We start from the raw sequence: 8,581 nt of genomic DNA, 5'->3' as shown, positions 1-8,581 counted from the left end.
TGGAGTTACTAACAGACTATACAGCTACAAGTAGTGAGTGGAGTACAGACTATACAAGTAGTGAGTGGGGTTACTAACAGACTATACAGCTACAAGTAGTGAGTGGAGTTACTAACAGACTATACAGCTACAAGTAGTGAGTGGAGTTACTAACAGACTATACAACTACAAGTAGTGAGTGGAGATACTAACAGACTATACAACTACAAGTAGTGAGTGGAGTTACTAACAGACTATACAACTACAAGTAGTGAGTGGAGTTACTAACAGACTATACAACTACAAGTAGTGAGTGGAGATACAGACTATACAGCTACAAGTAGTGAGTGGAGTTACTAACAGACTATACAACTACAAGTAGTGAGTGGAGATACAGACTATACAGCTACAAGTAGTGAGTGGAATTACTAACAGACTATACAGCTACAAGTAGTGAGTGGAATTACTAACAGACTATACAACTACAAGTAGTGAGTGGAGATACAGACTATACAGCTACAAGTAGTGAGTGGAATTACTAACAGACTATACAACTACAAGTAGTGAGTGGAGTTACTAACAGACTATACAACTACAAGTAGTGAGTGGAGTTACTAACAGACTATACAGCTATAAGTAGTGAGTGGAGTTACTAACAGACTATACAGCTACAAGTAGTGAGTGGAATTACTAACAGACTATACAGCTATAAGTAGTGAGTGGAGTTACTAACAGACTATACAGCTACAAGTAGTGAGTGGAGTTACTAACAGACTATACAACTACAAGTAGTGAGTGGAGTTACTAACAGACTATACAACTACAAGTAGTGAGTGGAGTTACTAACAGACTATACAGCTACAAATAGTGAGTGGAGTTACTAACAGACTATACAGCTACTAGTAGTGAGTGGACTTACTAACATAACAACACCATCTATACAACTACAAGTAGTGAGTGGAGTTACTAACAGACTATACAGCTACAAGTAGTGAGTGGACTTACTAACATACTATACAACTACAAGTAGTGAGTGGAGTTACTAACAGACTATACAACTACAAGTAGTGAGTGGAGATACAGACTATACAACTACAAATAGTGAGTGGAGATACAGACTATACAAGTAGTGAGTGGACTTACTAACATACTATACAACTACAACAGAGACTTCTTCTCTTCACTACACTGAAGAGGGTCAACAACACCATCTCTGTCTCTACACTGAAGAGGGTCAACAACACCATATCTGTCTCTACACTGAAGAGGGTCAACAACACCATCTCTGTCTCTACACTGAAGAGGGTCAACAACACCATCTCTGTCTCTACACTGAAGAGGGTCAACACCACCATCTCTGTCTCTACACTGAAGAGGGTCAACACCACCATCTCTGTCTCTACACTGAAGAGGGTCAACAACACCATCTCTGTCTCTACACTGAAGAGGGTCAACAACACCATCTCTGTCTCTACACTGAAGAGGGTCAACAACACCATCTCTGTCTCTACACTGAAGAGGGTCAACAACACCATCTCTGTCACTACACTGAAGAGGGTCAACAACACCATCTCTGTCTCTACACTGAAGAGGGTCAACACCACCATCTCTGTCTCTACACTGAAGAGGGTCAACAACACCATCTCTGTCACTACACTGAAGAGGGTCAACAACACCATCTCTGTCTCTACACTGAAGAGGGTCAACAACACCATCTCTGTCACTACACTGAAGAGGGTCAACAACACCATCTCTGTCTCTACACTGAAGAGGGTCAACAACACCATCTCTGTCTCTACACTGAAGAGGGTCAACAACACCATCTCTGTCTCTACACTGAAGAGGGTCAACAACACCATCTCTGTCTCTACACTGAAGAGGGTCAACAACACCATCTCTGTCTCTACACTGAAGAGGGTCAACAACACCATCTCTGTCTCTACACTGAAGAGGGTCAACAACACCATCTCTGTCTCTACACTGAAGAGGGTCAACAACACCATCTCTGTCACTACACTGAAGAGGTTCAACACCACCATCTCTGTCACTACGTACCCAGACTAATGTTGAGTACAAATATCGACTCAATGTTGTGTAGTCATGTATACAGTCTCCTTATATTTGAATTCAACACGCTCTCCTTGACATGTCTCTTCATACAGATGTAGGGTCTTAATTTGATGACTAATTTGTTGCTGAGAATCTTCCTGCAAAGCAGTAAATGCTAACTTGTAGTGTATCAGAGGTTTGAAATGTCAGACTTGATTTGCCCCCCACACACATGAATTAAAATCAACATAATAATTAATATTTCCTGTTGCTGCAGGGTTAATTGTCTGCTGTTGCAGAACTGGCTCAAATTAAGATCCTACACCTGTAATGACAAAGCTGAGCTCCTGAAGTGGTCAGCAGTCAATGCACTGCATCTCAACACCATCGTGCAAAGAGGTGTCACTACAGTCCCTGGTTTGAATCCAGGTTGGATCCAATACCGGCTGATTGAGAGTCCCATAGAACGCGTCCATTGGCCCAGCGTCGTCACTAACACATTGTAAATAATGATTTGTTCTTAACTGACATGCCTAGTTATTTATTTTATCTTTATTTAAACTGAAGTCAGTTAAAGAACAAATTCTTATTTTCAACTCTGTCCTAGTGTACTGGTTAACTGCCTGTTCAGGGGCAGAACGACCATTTGTACATTGTCAGCTCGGGGTTTGAACTTGCAACCTTCTTACTGTCCAACGCTCTAACCACTGAAGGCAACCCACCATCTCTGTCATTAACCACTAGGCTACCCTGCCACCTCTCCACTCTAACCACTAGGCTACCCTGCCACCTCTACACTCTAACCACTAGGCTACCCTGCCACCTCTATACTCTAACCACTAGGCTACCCTACCACCTCTACACTCTAACCACTAGGCTACCCTGCCACCTCTAAACTCTAACCACTAGGCTACCCTGCCGCCATCTCCACTCTCTACACTAGGCTCCCTGCCACCTCTGTCTCTAACCACTGAAGGCTACCCTACCACCTCTGTCACTCTAACCACTAGGCTACCCTGCCACCTCTATCTAACCACTAGTCCACCTCTCCACTAACCACTAGGCTACCCTACCACCTCTACACTCTAACCACTAGGCTACCCTGCCACCTCTAAACTCTAACCACTAGGCTAAAACTCTACCACCTCTCCACTCTAACCACTAGGCTACCCTGCACCTCTACACTCTAACTAGGCTGTCTACACTCTAACCACTAGGCTACCCTGCCACCTCTACACTCTAACCACTAGGCTACCCTCACCTCTAACTCTAACCACTAGGCTATCCTACCACCTCTCCACTTAACCACTAGGCTACCCTGCCACCTCTACACTCTAACCACTCCCCCCAATGACCCTGCCGCAACTCCATAATAACCACTAGGCTACCTACCACCTCTAGACTCTAACCACTAGGCTCCCCTGCCACCTCTAAACTCTAACCACTAGGCTACCCTACCACCTCTCCACTCTAACCACTAGGCTACCTGCCACCTCTACACTCTAACCACTAGGCTACCCTGCCACCTCTACACTCTAACCACTAGGCTACCCTGCCACCTCTACACTCTAACCACTGGCTACCCTGCCACCTCTATACTCTAACCACTTTGCTGTCCTACCACCTCTCCACTCTAACCACTAGGCTACCCTGCCACCTCTACACTTAACCACTAGGCTACCCTGCCGCCACTACACTCTAACCACTAGGCTACCCTGCCGCCTCTACACTCTAACCACTAGGCTACCCTGCCACCACTCCACTCTAACCACTGAGGCTACACTGCCACCACTCCACTCTAACCACTAGGCTACCCTGCCACCACTCCACTCTAACCACTAGGCTACCCTACCACCACTCCATCTAACCACTAGGCTACCCTGCCACCTCCACTCTAACCACTAGGCTACCCTACCACCTCTACACTCTAACCACTAGGCTACCCTGCCGCCACTCCACTCTAACCACTAGGCTACCCTACCGCCATCCACTCTAACCACTGGCTACCCTGCCACCCTCCACTCTAACCACTAGGCTATCCCTACCACCTCTACACTTAACCACTAGGCTACCCTACCGCCTTCCACTCTAACCACTAGGCTACCCTGCCACCACTCCATCTAACCACTAGGCTACCCTGCCACCACTCCAGTCTAACCACTAGGCTACCCTGCCACCACTACACTCTAACCACTAGGCTACCCTACCACCACTCCATCTTAGGCTACCCTGCCACCTCTACACTCTAACCACTAGGCTACCCTACCACCACTCCACTCTAACCACTAGGCTACCCTACCACCACTCCACTCTAACCACTAGGCTACCCCTACCACCACTCCACTCTAACCACTAGGCTACCCTACCACCACTCCCTCTAACCACTAGGCTCCACCACTCCACTTAACACTAGGCTACCCTACCACCACTCCACTCTAACCACTAGGCTACCCTACCTTCCACTCTAACCACTAGGCTTGCCACCACTCCACTCTAACCACTAGGCTACCCTGACCACTCCACTCTAACCACTAGGCTAGCCCTGACCACTCCACTCTAACCACTAGGCTACCCTGCCACCACTCCACTCTAACCACTAAATTACCCTGTCCACTCAACCACTAGGCTACCCTGCCACCACTCCACTCTAACCACTGGCTACCCTGCCACCACTCCACTCTAACCACAGGCTACCCTGCCACCACTCCACTCTAACCACTAGGCTACCCTGCCACCACTCCACTCTAACCACTAGGCTACCCTGCCACCTCCACTCTAACCACTAGGCTACCCTGCTGCCCCTCCATCTAACCACTAGGCTACCCTACCGCCTCTACACTCTAACCACTAGGCTACCCTACCGCCTCTCCACTCTAACCACTAGGCTGTGCCACCCCCACACTAACCACTAGGCTGGCCACCCCTCCACTCTAACCACTAGGCTACCCTGCCACCCTACACTCTAACCACTAGGCTACCCTACCACCTCTACACTCTAACCACTAGGCTACCCTGCCGCCACTCCACTCTAACCACTAGGCTGTGCCACCCCTCCACTCTAATCACTAGGCTGAACCACCTCTCCACTCTAACCACTAGGCTACCCTGCCGCCTCTCCACTCTAACCACTAGGCTACCCTACCACCTCTACATCTAACCACTAGGCTACCCTGCCGCCACTACACTCTAACCACTAGGCTACCCTGCCGCCTCTACACTCTAACTACTAGGCTACCCTGCCACCACTCCACTCTAACCACTAGGCTACACTGCCACCACTCCACTCTAACCACTAGGCTACCCTACCACCTCTCCACTCTAACCACTAGGCCACCCTACCACCTCTACACTCTAACCACTAGGCTACCCTGCCACCTCTACACTCTAACCACTAGGCTACCCTACCACCTCTCCACTCTAACCACTAGGCTACCCTACCACCTCTACACTCTAACCACTAGGCTACCCTGCCACCTCTACACTCTAACCACTAGGCTACCCTGCCACCTCTCCACTCTAACCACTAGGCTACCCTACCACCTCTACACTCTAACCACTAGGCTACCCTGCCACCTCTACACTCTAACCACTAGGCTACCCTACCACCTCTCCACTCTAACCACTAGGCTACCCTGCCACCTCTACACTCTAACCACTAGGCTACCCTGCCACCTCTCCACTCTAACCACTAGGCTACCCTGCCACCTCTACACTCTAACCACTAGGCTACCCTGCCACCTCTACACTCTAACCACTAGGCTACCCTGCCACCTCTCCACTCTAACCACTAGGCTACCCTGCCACCTCTACACTCTAACCACTAGGCTACCCTGCCACCTCTACACTCTAACCACTAGGCTACCCTGCCACCTCTACACTCTAACCACTAGGCTACCCTGCCACCTCTCCACTCTAACCACTAGGCTACCCTGCCACCACTCCACTCTAACCACTAGGCTACCCTGCCACCTCTCCACTCTAACCACTAGGCTACCCTACCACCACTCCACTCTAACCACTAGGCTACCCTGCCACCTCTCACTCTAACCACTAGGCTACCCTACCACCTCTACACTCTAACCACTAGGCTACCCTGCCGCCACTCCACTCTAACCACTAGGCTACCCTACCGCCCTCCACTCTAACCACTAGGCTACCCTGCCACCTCCACTCTAACCACTAGGCTACCCTACCACCTCTCACTCTAACCACTAGGCTACCCTACCGCCTCTCCATTCTAACCACTAGGCTACCCTGCCACCTCTACACTCTAACCACTAGGCTACCCTGCCACCAATACACTCTAACCACTAGGCTACCCTGCCACCACTACACTCTAACCACTAGGCTACCCTACCACCACTCCACTCTAACCACTAGGCTACCCTGCCACCTCTACACTCTAACCACTAGGCTACCCTACCACCACTCCACTCTAACCACTAGGCTACCCTACCACCACTCCACTCTAACCACTAGGCTACCCTACCACCCCTCCACTCTAACCACTAGGCTACCCTAAACCTTCTCCCTCTAACCACTAGGCTACCCTACCACCACTCCACTCTAACCACTATGCTACCCTAGTATCTAACCACTAGGCTACCCTACCACCAATCCACTCTAACCACTAGGCTTGGACCACCACTCCACTCTAACCACTAGGCTCCCTACCACCACTCCACTCTAACCACTAGGCTACCCTGCCACCACTCCAAACCACTAGGCTACCCTACCCACCAGTCCACTCTAACCACTAGGCTACCCTGCCACCACTCCACTCTAACCACTAGGCTACCCTGCCACCACTCCACTCTAACCACTAGGCTACCCTGCCACCACTTAGGCTACCCTGCCACCTCTCCACTCTAACCACTAGGCTACCCTGCCACCCCTCCACTCTAACCACTAGGCTACCCTGCCACCCCTCCACTCTAACCACTAGGCTATCCTGCCACCCCTCCACTCTAACCACTAGGCTACCCTACCGCCTCTACACTCTAACCACTTGGCTACCCTACCGCCTCTCCACTCTAACCACTAGGCTACCCTGCCACCCCTCCACTCTAACCACTAGGCTACCCTCCCCACCCCTCCACTCTAACCACTAGGCTACCCTGCCACCTCTACCTCTAACCACTAGGCTACCCTACCGCCTCTACACTCTAACCACTAGGCTACCCTGCCGCCTCCCACTCTAACCACTAGGCTACCCTGCCACCCCTCCAATCTAATCACTAGGCTACCCTACCACCTCTCCACTCTAACCACTAGGCTACCCTGCCGCCTCTCACTCTAACCACTAGGCTACCCTACCACCTCTACACTCTAACCACTAGGCCACCCACCACCTCTACACTCTAACCACTAGGCTACCCCACCCCTACACTCTAACCACTAGGCTACCCTGCCACCTCTACACTCTAACCACTAGGCTTGCCACCTCTACACTCTAACCACTAGGCTACCCTGCCACCTCTACACTCTAACCACTAGGCCCCTACCACCTCTACACTCTAACCACTAGGCTACCCTGCCACCTCTACACTCTAACCACTAGGCCACCCTACCACCTCTACACTCTAACCACTGAGGCCACCCTACCACCTCTACACTCTAACCACTAGGCTACCCTGCCACCTCTACACTCTAACCACTAGGCTACCCTACCGCCTCTACACTCTAACCACTAGGCTACCCTACCGCCTCTCCACTCTAACCACTAGGCTACCCTGCCACCCTCCACTCTAACCACTAGGCTACCCTGCCACCCCTCCACTCTAACCACTAGGCTACCCTGCCACCTCTAAACTCTAACCACTAGGCTACCCTACCGCCTCTATCTAACCACTAGGCTACCCTGCCACCTCTCCACTCTAACCACTAGGCTACCCTGCCACCTCTACACTCTAATCACTAGGCTACCCTACCACCTCTCCACTCTAACCACTAGGCTACCCTGGCCTCTCCCTCTAACCACTAGGCTACCCTACCACCTCTACACTCTAACCACTAGGCCACCCTACCACCTCTATCACTCTAACCACTAGGCTACCCTACCACCCCTACACTCTAACCACTAGGCTACCCTGCCACCTCTACACTCTAACCACTAGGCTACCCTGCCACCTCTACACTCTAACCACTAGGCTTGCCACCTCTACACTCTAACCACTAGGCCACCCTACCACCTCTACACTCTAACCACTAGGCTACCCTGCCACCTCTACACTCTAACCACTAGGCTACCCTACCACCTCTACACTCTAACCACTAGGCTACCCTACCACCTCTACACTCTAACCACTAGGCTACCCTACCACCTCTACACTCTAACCACTAGGCTACCCTACCACCTCTACACTCTAACCACTAGGCTACCCTGCTGCCCCTGAAGGTTACATAAAACACATTATTGCCTTGCTGTATTTCCATGAGTGATAATAATTATCTGATGTATCTTTCATGGAACCAACTCGCGGCTCATGTTGTTGCTTTGACGTGACAAGGAAGGTGTGTTGCATTTAAACATGTGATTTGGGGTGGGGATTCT

The 8,581-nt window shown here is 50.4% G+C and overlaps 1 long non-coding RNA gene across 3 annotated transcripts; it reads right to left on the bottom strand.

The window, feature by feature from the left end:
* Positions 1-5,433: 5,433 nt before the first annotated feature.
* On the bottom strand, positions 5,434-8,165 carry LOC127928496 (uncharacterized). Of its 3 annotated transcripts, XR_008131303.1 has the most exons (4): positions 8,125-8,165; positions 7,896-7,928; positions 5,635-5,898; positions 5,434-5,535 (listed from the first exon to the last, which is right to left on the bottom strand). It is a non-coding gene; the product is annotated as an uncharacterized LOC127928496 (long non-coding RNA). The 3 variants fall into 3 exon arrangements; XR_008131302.1 differs by lacking the exon at positions 8,125-8,165 and having other exon boundaries at positions 7,896-7,942; XR_008131304.1 differs by lacking the exons at positions 7,896-7,928; positions 8,125-8,165 and adding an exon at positions 6,888-6,951.
* Positions 8,166-8,581: the final 416 nt, after the last annotated feature.

Source organism: Oncorhynchus keta, unplaced genomic scaffold, assembly GCF_023373465.1.
Source record: "Oncorhynchus keta strain PuntledgeMale-10-30-2019 unplaced genomic scaffold, Oket_V2 Un_scaffold_2818_pilon_pilon, whole genome shotgun sequence".
Classification (NCBI taxonomy): domain Eukaryota; kingdom Metazoa; phylum Chordata; class Actinopteri; order Salmoniformes; family Salmonidae; genus Oncorhynchus; species Oncorhynchus keta.
This window is presented reverse-complemented; position numbering and strand designations above follow the sequence as displayed.